Source organism: Halichoerus grypus, chromosome 10 (assembly GCF_964656455.1).
Source record: "Halichoerus grypus chromosome 10, mHalGry1.hap1.1, whole genome shotgun sequence".
NCBI classification, from domain to species: domain Eukaryota; kingdom Metazoa; phylum Chordata; class Mammalia; order Carnivora; family Phocidae; genus Halichoerus; species Halichoerus grypus.
This window is the reverse complement of record NC_135721.1, coordinates 69,987,956-70,000,863: the sequence shown is the minus strand read 5'-3', so window position 1 is coordinate 70,000,863 and position 12,908 is coordinate 69,987,956.

Below are 12,908 nucleotides of genomic sequence, written 5' to 3'. Positions count from 1 at the left end.
AAATAGGCTTTATATCGATGATCTTCCAGGTAATTGTGAGGATTAAACATATTAATCCTATATAAATATATGTGTAACAAGCCTAGCACAGCACTAAACGTATAGTACACACTCCATAATTGTTGTTTATTTCCTTCCCATTTTTTCCCCTCTAAAATTTTGCTTTCACAATAAGGCATTAAAGACTAATAAGAATGTTTAATGAGTTATTATTCTTTGTGGTATTTGTATTTTACTCTAGGTAATTAGCTCAATCAATCATACCTTCATTCCATATCAGTGGATATTTTTTGTGGGCCCCTGTATTCCAGAAACTGTGTTAACTTTAGCAGTTAAAAATCAAGCAACAAAATATTGGGGGTCCAATGTTCCTGAAATTTTACCTAGTGGGTTTGAACCTGAACACACAGACCTGGTAAGATACTTGAATTATCCGAGTAGTATTAGTGGGATCTCTTTCCTGTCTGAAAATTTCACTCTTGATGGAATGCCTAAAAATGGCCACCAGAGTCGAGAACTTTCTCATCTCTGAAGGCAAGGACAGAAAGAAACAGACTCAGGAAAGGCAGCTCACCAAACACTGCAGTCTTCCCGAATGTTGCTGTTTTGTTTTAACAGGCCTGTGTTTTTGTAGCAGACCTATCTGGTAGAGGTGTGTTCGGGATCATTCTCTAAGGATCCCGGACTTCGTGATAAATGATTCAGAATATCTTCTGATGAGAGGCACTGCTACGAGTCAGAGATTTCCTGGGGCTGCTTAGCCATAACAGAGATAGGACCATATGCAGAACTAGGAGAATTCAAGAGATAAGATTTTGAAGGACTGGGTTTGCAGGAAGGGTATGGATGATTACAGCGGGGACACAGTCCTGGCTTTCGTAGCACTTTTTAACCCAAAGAGCTAAAGAGCCTCTCAGCCTGCTTATGAACAGAAGAACTGGCCTAAGTTCTGCCCACTTTACAGGTGAGGAACTGCGAAGCACAGATTCAAGGCCTTTCTTACCTGGCTCCAGCTTACCTGTTCCTCTTTATCTTCAATATCTAGTTATCACCTTCGGCTTCAACTACACCACCCTTTTTATCATTCCCCAATTATAGTAGGTTCCCTTTTCAACCCTGGTGTAGAAGAGGGGGGTAGACTCATCCCAATTTACAGATGAGAAAACCACAGCTCAGGAAGCTCAAATGACTTGCTCAAGCTCACCTGCTTAGTCATGGCAAGGCTGGGACAAACTGAAGCTTCCAGGCAGCCAGTCCATTTCCTCAACTCCCTACTCTTCAAAGCTTAGGGAGACCAAAGTCTTGGGAAGCCCCCTCAGTGCATGCTGAATCTCTACATCCAGGTCAGCAGTTGGAGCAGGTGGAAGAAGAGAGAAGCACCACCTATCCATCAGGCACCATGTACTCCTTACCCGAAGATTCTCCTTCTAGTGACTGAACCACTTTCCAGAGTCAGCATTTAGTTATGGTTGTAAAAAACACAAACAATCAGGACCCGACACTCTGAACTGTAAACTCCAGTAAATAGGATCAGGGGAAGATTTAAGTGGAAGGGACAACTGCTATAAAGACTTAGCAGGAACTCATTAGGCTCCACAGATAAAGCAGATACAAGATCCCTAACTGCGCACAGGAAGTGAAAGGAAAATCCTAAATCATTAAGACGGGATGAGGTCCTGCCACAACTCATTCGTCAGATCATCCTCATGGGCCCTGACTCCAGTATTCAAAGGGACCCAGAGAAGGAAGCCTCCTCCGCCACCATTTTCCCTGAGAGCAGGGTCTTACTGGCATGTGCCGATGTGTCAGAGATTTGATGTCATCTGCCCTCCTTCATTTACCATTTCTCCTCTGATTATTTTTCTGTTTCCATGTACTATTATTTGCTTCCTTGCTTTTTCACCCTTTGTTCCTTCCCTCTTTCCTCTCTGCTTTCCCCCTTCCCTCCCTTTAAAAAACTCTGATCTTTTTCTTTCTCCACCCACCTCTGCCTTTACCAGCTCTCTCCCACCTTCTCTCCTTCCCTTCGTATTTCCCGCTCTACTCGGACTCTGCAAGGATTTGCCTTCCTCCTCTTTCTCATCCTTGTTTCCCAGTCTCCCACCACCCTGCTTGCTCACAGGGACTGTGGAAGTCACCGATTTCGAGCCGCGGGCTGTGTGCAGGCTGGGGCAGGGGCAGGGGCACCCAGGACTGGCTCTGTCTTTCTTTTCTTTTCTTTTCTTTTTTTTTTTCACATTTCTTTCAGCACATTTGTTTGAATGAGAGGAGTGGAGGGGTAGAGCATAACATGACAGTTAATTTGGTCCTAAATTGTTTGCTTTTTATCATTAAATCAGATGTCCTCAGGTTTCTATGTTAAAACCAAACATAAGTAGGCTGAGAAACACCTCACTGTTTCTTTGGAAATTTAAAGGGACACAAGTGAAAAGAATAGTAACCGTTACAACCTGTGAGGTGCCTATTTCTTACCTCACGCTGTTTAGCACAGATTTTTCTGAAGAGAATACCAGTATGGTTTTCCATTCTATTCTCTGACCTTCCCTCAGAAGAGATGTAACAGATTCTCAAGAATTGAGCAATGTTTTATTGCAATTTTTATACAGTTTTTGAAGTAATTGCTTGTAAGTGGAAATGAAAAACTAAAGAACTCTGGAGCAATGTTGTGTCACTTTCAATAAATCAAGAAGGAGGGAGAGTGGGTGCTGTTAAGTGACAGGGAAAACTGCTTAGAAGAGAAACTGTGTGTGTGTGGTGTGTGTGTGTTTGTGTGTATGTGTGGTGTGTCTGGTGTGTGTGTGTGTGTGATGTGTTTGTGGGTATGTGTGGTGTGTGTGTGTGTGATGTGTGTGTGTGTATGTGTGGTTTGTCTGGTGTGTGTGTGTGATGTGTGTGTGTGTATGTGTGGTTTGTCTGGTGTGTGTGTGTGTGTGATGTGTGTGTGTATGTGTGGTGTGTCTGGTGTGTGTGTGTGTGTGATGTGTTTGTGGGTATGTGTGGTGTGTCTGGTGTGTGTGTGTGTGTGTGTGATGTGTGTGTGTGTATGTGTGGTGTGTCTGGTGTGTGTGTGTGTGATGTGTTTGTGGGTATGTGTGGTGTGTCTGGTGTGTGTGTCTGCGTGTGTGTGTGTGATGTGTGTGTGTATGTGTGGTGTGTCTGGTGTGTGTGTGTGTGTGTGTGATGTGTGTGTGGGTATGTGTGGTGTGTCTGGTGTGTGTGTGTGTGATGTGTTTGTGGGTATGTGTGGTGTGTCTGGTGTGTGTGTGTGTGTGTGTGTGTGTGATGTGTGTGTGTATGTGTGGTGTGTCTGGTGTGTGTGTGTGTGTGTGATGTGTGTGTGGGTATGTGTGGTGTGTCTGGTGTGTGTGTGTGTGTGATGTGTGTGTGGGTATGTGTGGTGTGTCTGGTGTGTGTGTGTGTGTGATGTGTGTGTGGGTATGTGTGGTGTGTCTGGTGTGTGTGTGTGTGTGTGATGTGTTTGTGGGTATGTGTGGTGTGTCTGGTGTGTGTCTGTGTGTGTGTGTGTGTGATGTGTTTGTGGGTATGTGTGGTGTGTCTGGTGTGTGTCTGTGTGTGTGTGTGTGTGATGTGTTTGTGGGTATGTGTGGTGTGTCTGGTGTGTGTCTGTGTGTGTGTGTGTGTGATGTGTTTGTGGGTATGTGTGGTGTGTCTGGTGTGTGTCTGTGTGTGTGTGTGTGTGATGTGTTTGTGGGTATGTGTGGTGTGTCTGGTGTGTGTGGTGTGTGGCAAATGTACATATGTGTGTGGTGTATGTGTGGTGTGTATGTGTGGTGTGTGTGTGTACATGTGTATTGTTACTGCAACATTTTGAAGATCCATTCCTGTCTCATGAATTTTCTAAAATTGCTGGCGAGATTGTGGTATGATGATATCTGTACTCCCTTTTTGTAGTAAGGCTCTGGATGCACCCTTCACACATTCAGCCACAGTAAAAAGCAATTTTCCATACACCAGGGGGCTGCAATTTGAGCACTGTAATGATTAGTGATTTCATCCAGTTGTGGTTGACCCCCTGCTCATTTTTATATATTAAATGTTAAAAAGGAAAGGGAGAAAGCTTGAGAGTGCTGGTTGATTGAAATTCCAAAAGGAACTTTCGTGGAGATAAAACATACTGAGAAAAGCCAGGGTGCTGGGAAATTCAGGGTGAAAAAGAGAAATAGAGAAAGAAAAAAGAAAATAATCATAACAGAAAGGTCCCCCAAAGTCTTTCTGATTGTGAAAGATGTTTATATACTTTGTAAGCTGTTTTGTGTCAGTTCCTCTTTGATGGGTTTTCATGTCCTCCCCGGTGCCATATCCCTTTTCTCTTCTCCCTCTCTCTCTCTCCCCCTGCTTCTCTTTCTCCTTTCCTCTCCTTTCTCTCTCTTCTCTACCTCCAGAAAGGAGCTGTAAAATGCCTTCCAAAGAGGCAGGCTCTATTGTGGTGGCAAGTTGCCATGGAAACACAGATTTCCAAGACCTTGAGTCCTACCAGAATGATCCAGGGTCAGACCCCGCTCGGGTCAGAGGCCACGGCCACCCCTGAGATTTCTGGGTTAGGAGAGCCAGGAGATTTAAGGTTGTTTGAAGTGTAGGTCAGTGTTCACAGAGAAAGGCTAGAAACATGGCATCTAAATAGTTACTTCTTTTGTTTCACACTATCCACAATTAACATTTGATGAATGTGGCTGTGAGTGTAAGGGGTTGAAAAATAAGAATAATTACAGCATTTTCCTGCTGTTTTCTTACTATTTTTTATTTGTGAAATGATATATGTTTCATGTCTCTGAGGAAGGGTCACAGTTTGAAGAAATTTTTTGCCAGCTATCTCGTTTCAAACCTGGTGCAAAGAGTTGCTATTTCAGTAGAATAAAAAAGTTCAGTTTTATAGATGCCAAAGTTGCCTTTGCTTCTCCAAATCAACAGCATCACATTTTACACAGCACATCAACATTTATTGAGATTATTTTATTTGGGCTCATTATTTCAACCTAGGTAACAGGGTGTCACCTCTGTCCCAGACCAGGTTTCCAGAAAGCTCAATTTTCCTCTCTTGAATCTAAATATGGGTATGGGTGCTTTCTCTCCTCTGCCCTATATCATATTGAGGGTCACACCTGTCTTGGAGGTTACGTACCATTGTGGATGGGGGCAGAAGTAGTGGGCTGATTAGATGAGAAGGGAGCAAAATTCACTAATGCCTGACCTTTATTTAGTTTGAGGAAAATCATCTCTCTTTTGATTTTTCTCAGAGATCCTCCTCTCTCCTTTACTTATTCTACCTCCTCGACCCCAAAACCAGGTATCTTGCTGTTCATTCACAATAGACCCAGAAGCCCAGAGCCCAAATCATTCAAAGCTGGTCTTTTTTTCCTGATGGCAAGAGAGTTTGCTCTTCAAACCATTCTAGAAGATGAGGAAGTATTTATACTCCACCCTTTAGAAAAATAGCAACAAAAAAGTGCAGTCAAGTTTGCAGTTAAAACGTATCACCAATATTTTGACCATGTGGTCTGGATAAGAATACTCTCCCCTCTAACTTGTTCGCTAAGCAGATTGATTGCATACATGGTGAGCAATTGGTTTCCATAGGAATTTTTGAGGCATGTATGATTTCATAAGGCCCTCAGGGTTGGAAGGGAGTCATTCATTCCAGTCTGTGATGTCAGCAAGGGCTTAGCCAAACTGTCTTTAACACACCCTGTGCAGGCAAGTGTCAATTGCCCGGCTCATAGATCTCCTTCTTTAGCAGACACACCTCTCTACCCATTATCCTCCCCTCAGCTTTATCAAACCCCAAATCTACACTGCGTCTTTTCCCTCAGCTCATAAGTATGCTCAAGTCCTCTCTAGTCTTAAAAAAAAGGACAGGAAAAAAAGAAAGAAAGAAAGCAACCAAACATCATGTCTCCCTTTATCAACCATTCACTATCATTCTTGCCCTCCCTAGCCAACCTTTTTTTCAAAAGGTATTTATTTATTTATTGTGGTAAAGTGTACATAACATAAAATTTACCATTTTAGCCATTTTTAAGTGCATAGTTAGCAGCATTCAGTACATTTCCGTTGTTGTGCAACCATCACCACCCTCCCTCTCCAGAACTTTCTCATCTTCCCCAACAGAAACTCTGTACTCATTGAATACTAACTCTCTATCTTCTTCTCTACCCTGCCACCTGGTAACCACTATTCTACTTCCTGTCTCTAGATACCTCATAAGTAGAATCATATAATATTTGTCCTTTTATTTTTTATTTTTATATAACTTTTTAAAAGATTATTTATTTGAGAGAGACAGAAAGAGTGAGCGAGGGCATAAGCAGGGGGGAGGGGCAAAGGGAGAGGGAGAAGCAGACTCCCTGCTGAGCAGGGAGCCCGATGCCAGGCTTGATCCCAGGACCCCAGGATCATGACCTGAGCCGAAGGCAGACGCTTAACCGACTGAGCCGCCCAGGCGCCCCAGTGTTTGTCCTTTTATATATGGCTATTTCACTTAGTGTAATGTCTTCAAGTTTCATCCATGTGTTACAGCATGTGTCAAAATCTTTTTCTTTTTTAAGGCTGAATAATATTCCACTGTATGTATATTTCATATTTTGTTTATCCGTTCATCTGTTGGTGGATGTTTGAGTTGTTTCACCTTTGGCTATTGTGAATAATGCTACTTTGAACATTGGTGTCTCTGTTTGCATTTCTGCTCTCGATTCTTTTGGTGTATATCTAGAAGTGGAATTGCAAGTATAGCCAAACTTTTTACTTTCATTTTGCTTTTTAAAATAATCACATAGACATAGTTTTCAAAGTCAAACAGTATTATATAACTTATAACAAGAACAGCAGTTGCCTTTCCTGCCTCTCTTCCTCCCTGATCCTTTCTCTGAAGACAAGCACTTTAAATTCTTCAGCCATTTGTTCTGTTTACCATATTTCTAAATTACATACTGATTTGCTGATTTTTCCACTTTAGACATTATATTGATTTTCCACTATAGAAGATAAGACTTAGTTCTTCTACACCATTGTAGAAAAATGTTTGAAAACATGGGCACAATAAATTCTCTCGTCCTCATCTATGTACCCGTTAGCTTGTGCCTTTGTATCTCCTCCTATCAAGAGGTAGGATCTCTTTTGCTACCCTTTGAATCTGGGCTGGCCACATGACTTACTTTGACCAACAGTCATGCGAGCAGTGATGCCGTGGAATTTGTAGACCTAGATCTCAAGACACCTTGTGCCTTTGCTTTCACCCCCTCAGAACACTGCCCTGGGGTTCTTAGGCAAATAAACCTGATCTAACTTACGGGAGGATGACAGACCTCATGAAACACAGATGAGCTGTCCCAGCCAAGGTTCCTAGGTCTCCCAGCAGCAGCCAGCCAGCACCAGTCCTCAGGTATGAGTGTGAGGCCATCCTGGGATATTCTATGCTAATTGAGTCCCCAGATGACAGCCATTATATGAGTGAAGAACTGCTCATTTGAGCCAGATCCAAATTGTTAATCTACAGACTCATAAGCAAATAAAATTGCAGTTGTTTTAACTCACTAAGTGTTGGGGTGGTTTGCTGCACAGGAGTAGATATCTAATATAATCATCCATCACTCATACATAGTTCATCTCCCTGTATGTTTCCAATATAATTTTACCATAATTTGATATTCCTTATTTTCATAATTGATAACTATGTTAACATTGTTCAGTTTTTGAGCCGAGAACTATGTTATGAATGCCTTTCCTTTCCTGTTCAGCTTTTGGCTGCCCTTTCCTCTGGAAACCTCCATCTCAGAGCCTTTTATGTGTCTGCTTTCATCTGGACTTGTTGCCCTCTAAAATAGCTGCTCAGCTCTTGTCATAGGACTTACTCTCCTGTCATACTGGGAATTCTATTTACCTCTCTTGCCCCAGGTCCCCAGTTCTATGGCTCCCACCACATCTTCTTTCTTGTTATAGAGTTAGTTTTCTGTTTTTTAGGAACTTATCCTCTAGAAGTTTTTTGAGAAGTGTGCATAGGAGGTAGAATTTTTGAGACCATCTCTATCTTTATAGAGAAACATCTCTATCTTTACTCTTGATTCACAGTTGGGCTGGGTATAGAATTATAAATTGAGCATTATTTTCTCTGATTATTTTGAGGTATGTCTTCCAACTAGTTTACAGTATTGCTATTGAGAAGTCTGATACCATTCTTTTTCTCAATTCTTCATATGTCATTTGCTCTTTCTTCCTGGGATCTTTTCTTTATCCTCTGGATTCTGAAGTTTCACAGTTATGTCCTTGATGTGCATCTTTTTTCATTATTATATTGGGCCTTTGTATTTTTTAATGTGGAAACTCATTCCCTTCTATAATGCATATTATACATTCTTGCATTTTTTTTTTCTTTGACAATTCCGCCCCCCTATCCCCCCAGTATTTTCTCTATTATTCTATTCACAATTTTGTGACGTTGGACTTCTTAGATCTCTTAGTTTTCATTGATTTGTCTTTGATTTATATTTTATGAGATACACTGTGGACTGGATGTTTATGTCTCTTCCAAATCATAGGTTGAAATCCTAATCCCCAAAGTGATGGCATTTGGAAGTAGGGCCCTGGGAGGTAATTAGGGTCAGATTAGGACAGAGAGTAGGCCCTCATGATGGGATTAATGCCCTTATAAAAATAGGAAGATAGATGAGAGTTCTCCATCCACATGCACATACCAAGGAAAGGCCTTGTGAGGACATAAGAAGATGGCTGTCTGAGAACCAATAATCAGGCTTTCATCAGACACAGAATCTGCTGGCACATTGATCTTAGTGATTCAGAACTGTGAGAAATAAGTGTTTATTTTTTAAACCACCCAGTTTATTATAGCAGCCCAAACTAGCTAAGACAAGATATTCTTAACTTTCTTTTCTAGCTCCTTTCTTTCCTTTTCTTCTTCTTCTTGCTGTTCACTAACTTTATTTATCAATGTCACATACCTTATGAAGATTCTCAGATTAATCATAAATCAATTTCTAAGCATATAATAGATGAACAGTGTTACTTAAAATTTTTATTCAGAAAGGAGATTTATCAGATACATGGACCTAATCCACCAATATGAGTCACCAATAAAGACTCATTTCACAAATTCATTTTGCCAGTCATTTGACATGTTTTGCATTATGGCACAATTTAACCTTTATAAATGATAATATTTTTCCACTTTTTTGAAATAAAAGGGAAAAATTTAATAGAGGAAAGACAGTATACATTTCCAGACCTCAGATTGACTCAGAGGCAGAAAGGTTTTGTTGAAAGACTATATGTCTTTTTGGAAGTGTTAATACTGTCCAGCCTAGACCACCAGGAACACACCAGGAGCACACCTTGAGTAAGTTGCAGTAAGGTGAACACATACCTTGGGGAAACCACTGGCTGTCCCTGTAAGAGAGCATTAGAAAGAATCTATTATAGGATATGCACGTCAGCTGGGTGATTTGAGGAATGGTCTAAGGAAGTGGAGTTTGCTCAAGATAGGATGCTATCAGGAAGTGATGGAAGTTGTATGATAGAGTATCTTGATGAATCTCATTTATAGGGATGACTGGAGAGATAATAAATCTGTCATTGATAAAGAAGTAATAGTCACTCATTTTAGCTAAGAAAGAAGGATGTGCAGTATTCTAGCTCCTTTTTTGATTTGAAGTCTAGACCACATACTTGGCTGCCTGCTTGACATCTGCATGTGGTTATGTTTTATATCTACTCTCAAATTCAACCAGTTCAAGATTGACTTTATCTACAGTAAAACTGCTTGTTGTCTGTTCTCTGTTTTAGGGAATGGTACTACCAACTTGCAAGGAAACCAACTATCACTGACACCCTTCTTTGTTATCTAGCAATCCAAGTCCTATTTATTCTATTTCCTTAATAATTCTTAAAACTACCCACTCTTTTTTAAAAAATTTTTATTGTTATGTTAATCACCATACATTACATCATTAGTTTTTGATGTTAGTGTTCCATGATTCATTGTTTGTGCATAACACCCAGTGCTCCATGCAGAACGTGCCCTCTTAATACCCATCACCAGGCTAACACATCCTCCCACCCCCCTCCCCTCTAAAACCCTCAGTTTGTTTTTCAGAGTCCATCGTCTCTCATGGTTCATCTCCCCCTCCGATTTCCCCCCCCTTCATTCTTCCCCTCCTGCTATCTTCTTTTTTTTTTTCTTAACATATATTGCATTATTTGTTTCAGAGGTACAGATCTGTGATTCAACAGTCTTGCACAATTCACAGCGCTCACCATAGCACATACCCTCCCCAGTGTCTATCACCCAGCCACCCCATTCCTCCCACCCCCCACTACTCCAGCAACCCTCAGTTTGTTTCCTGAGATTAAGAATTCCTCATATCAGTGAGGTTATATGATACATGTCTTTCTCTGATTGACTTATTTCACTCAGCATAACACCCTCCAGTTCCATCCACGTTGTTGCAAATGGCAAGATCTCATTCCTTTTGATGGCTGCATAATATTCCATTGTATATGTATACCACATCTTCTTTATCCATTCATCTGTCGATGGACATCTTGGCTCTTTCCACAGTTTGGCTATTGTGGACATTGCTGCTATAAACATCGGGGTGCATGTACCCCTTCAGATCCCTACATTTGTATCTTTGGGGTAAATACCCAGTAGTGCAATTGTTGGATCGTATGGTAGCTCTATTTTCAACTTTTTGAGGAACCTCCATACTGTTTTCCAGAGTGGCTGCACCAGCTTGCATTGCTACCAACAGTGCAGGAGGGTTCCCCTTTCTCCGCATCCCCGCCAACATCTGTCATTTCCTGACTTGTTAAGTTTAGCCGTTCTGACTGGTGTGAGGTGGTATCTCAATGAGGTTTTGATTTGGATTTCCCTGATGCCGAGTGATGTTGAGCACTTTTTCATGTGTCTGTTGGCAATTTGGATGTCTTCTTTGGAGAAATGTCTGTTCATGTCTTCTGCCCATTTCTTGATTAGATCATTTGTTCTTTGGGTGTTGAGTTTGATAAGTTCTTTATAGATTTTGGATACTAGCCCTTTATCTGATATGTCATTTGCAAATATCTTCTCCCATTCCGTCAGTTGTCTTTTGGTTTTGTTGACTGTTTCTTTGGCTGTGCAAAAGCTTTTTATCTTGATGAGGTCCCAATAGTTCATTTTTGCCCTTGCTTCCCTTGCCTTTGGCGATGTTTCTAGGAAGAAGTTGCTGTGGCTGAGGTCGAAGAGGTTGCTGCCTGTGTTCTCCTTTAGGATTTTGATGGACTCCTGTCTCACATTGAGGTCTTTCAACCATTTGGAGTCTATTTTTGTGTGTGGTGTAAGGAAATGGTCCAGTTTCATTCTTCTGCATGTGGCTGTCCAATTTTCCCAACACCATTTGTTGAAGGGACTGTCTTTTTCCCATTGGACATTCTTTCCTGCTTTGTTAAAGATGAGTTGACCATAGAGTTGAGGGTCCATTTCTGGGCTCTCTATTCTGTTCCATTGATCTATGTGTCTGCTTTTGTGCCAGTACCATACTGTCTTGATGATGACAGCTTTGTAATAGAGCTTGAAGTCTGGAATTGTGATGCCGCCAGCTTTGCTTTTCTTTTTCAACATTCCTCTGGCTATGCAGGGTCTTTTCTGGTTCCATACAAATTTTAGGATTATTTGTTCCATTTCTTTGAAAAAAGTGGATGGTATTTTGATGGGGATTGCACTGAATGTGTAGATTGCTCTAGGTAGCTTTGACATCTTCACAATATTTGTTCTTCCAATCCATGAGCATGGAATGTTTTTCCATTTCTTTGTGTCTTCCTCAATTTCTTTCATGAGTATTTTATAGTTTTCTGAGTACAGATCCTTTGCCTCTTTGGTTAGATTTATTCCTAGGTATCTTATGGTTTTGGGTGCAATTGTAAATGGGATCGACTCCTTAATTTCTCTTTCTTCTGTCCTGTTGTTGGTGTATAGGAATGCCACTGATTTCTGTGCATTGATTTTATATCCTGCCACTTTACTGAATTCCTGTATGAGTTCTAGCAGTTTTGGGGTGGAGTCTTTTGAGTTTTCCACATAAAGTATCATATCATCTGCAAAGAGTGAGAGTTTGACTTCTTCTTTGCTAATTTAGATGCCTTTTATTTTTTTTGTTGTCTGATTGCTGTGGCTAGGACTTCTAATACTATGTTGAATAGCAGTGGTGATAGTGGACATCCCTGCTGCGTTCCTGAGCTTAGGGGGAAAGCTCTCAGTTTTTCCCCATTGAGAATGATATTCGCTGTAGGTTTTTCATAGATGGCTTTTATGATATTGAGGTATGTACCCTCTCTGCCTATACTCTGAAGAGTTTTGATCAAGAAAGGATGCTGTACTTTGTCAAATGCTTTTTCTGCATCTATTGAGAGGATCATATGATTCTTGTTCTTTCTTTTGTTAATGTATTGTATCACGTTGATTGATTTGTGGATGTTGAACCAATCTTGCAGCCCAGGGATAAATCCCACTTGGTCGTGGTGAATAATCCTTTTAATGTACTGTTGGATCCTATTGGCTAGTATTTTGGTGAGAATTTTTGCATCCATGTTCATCAAGGATATTGGTCTGTAATTCTCCTTTTTGATGGGGTCTTTGTCTGGTTTTGGGATCAAGGTAATGGTGGCCTCATAAAACGAGTTTGGAAGTTTTGCTTCCATTTCTATTTTTTGGAACAGTTTCAGAAGAATAGGTATTAATTCTTCTTTAAATGTTTGGTAGAATTCCCCTGGGAAGCCATCTGGCCCTGGGCTTTTGTTTGTTGGGAGATTTTTGATGACTACTTCAATTTCTTTAGTGGTTATAGGTCTGTTCAGGTTTTCTATTTCTTCCTGGTTCAGTTTTGGTAGTACATCTCTAGGAATGC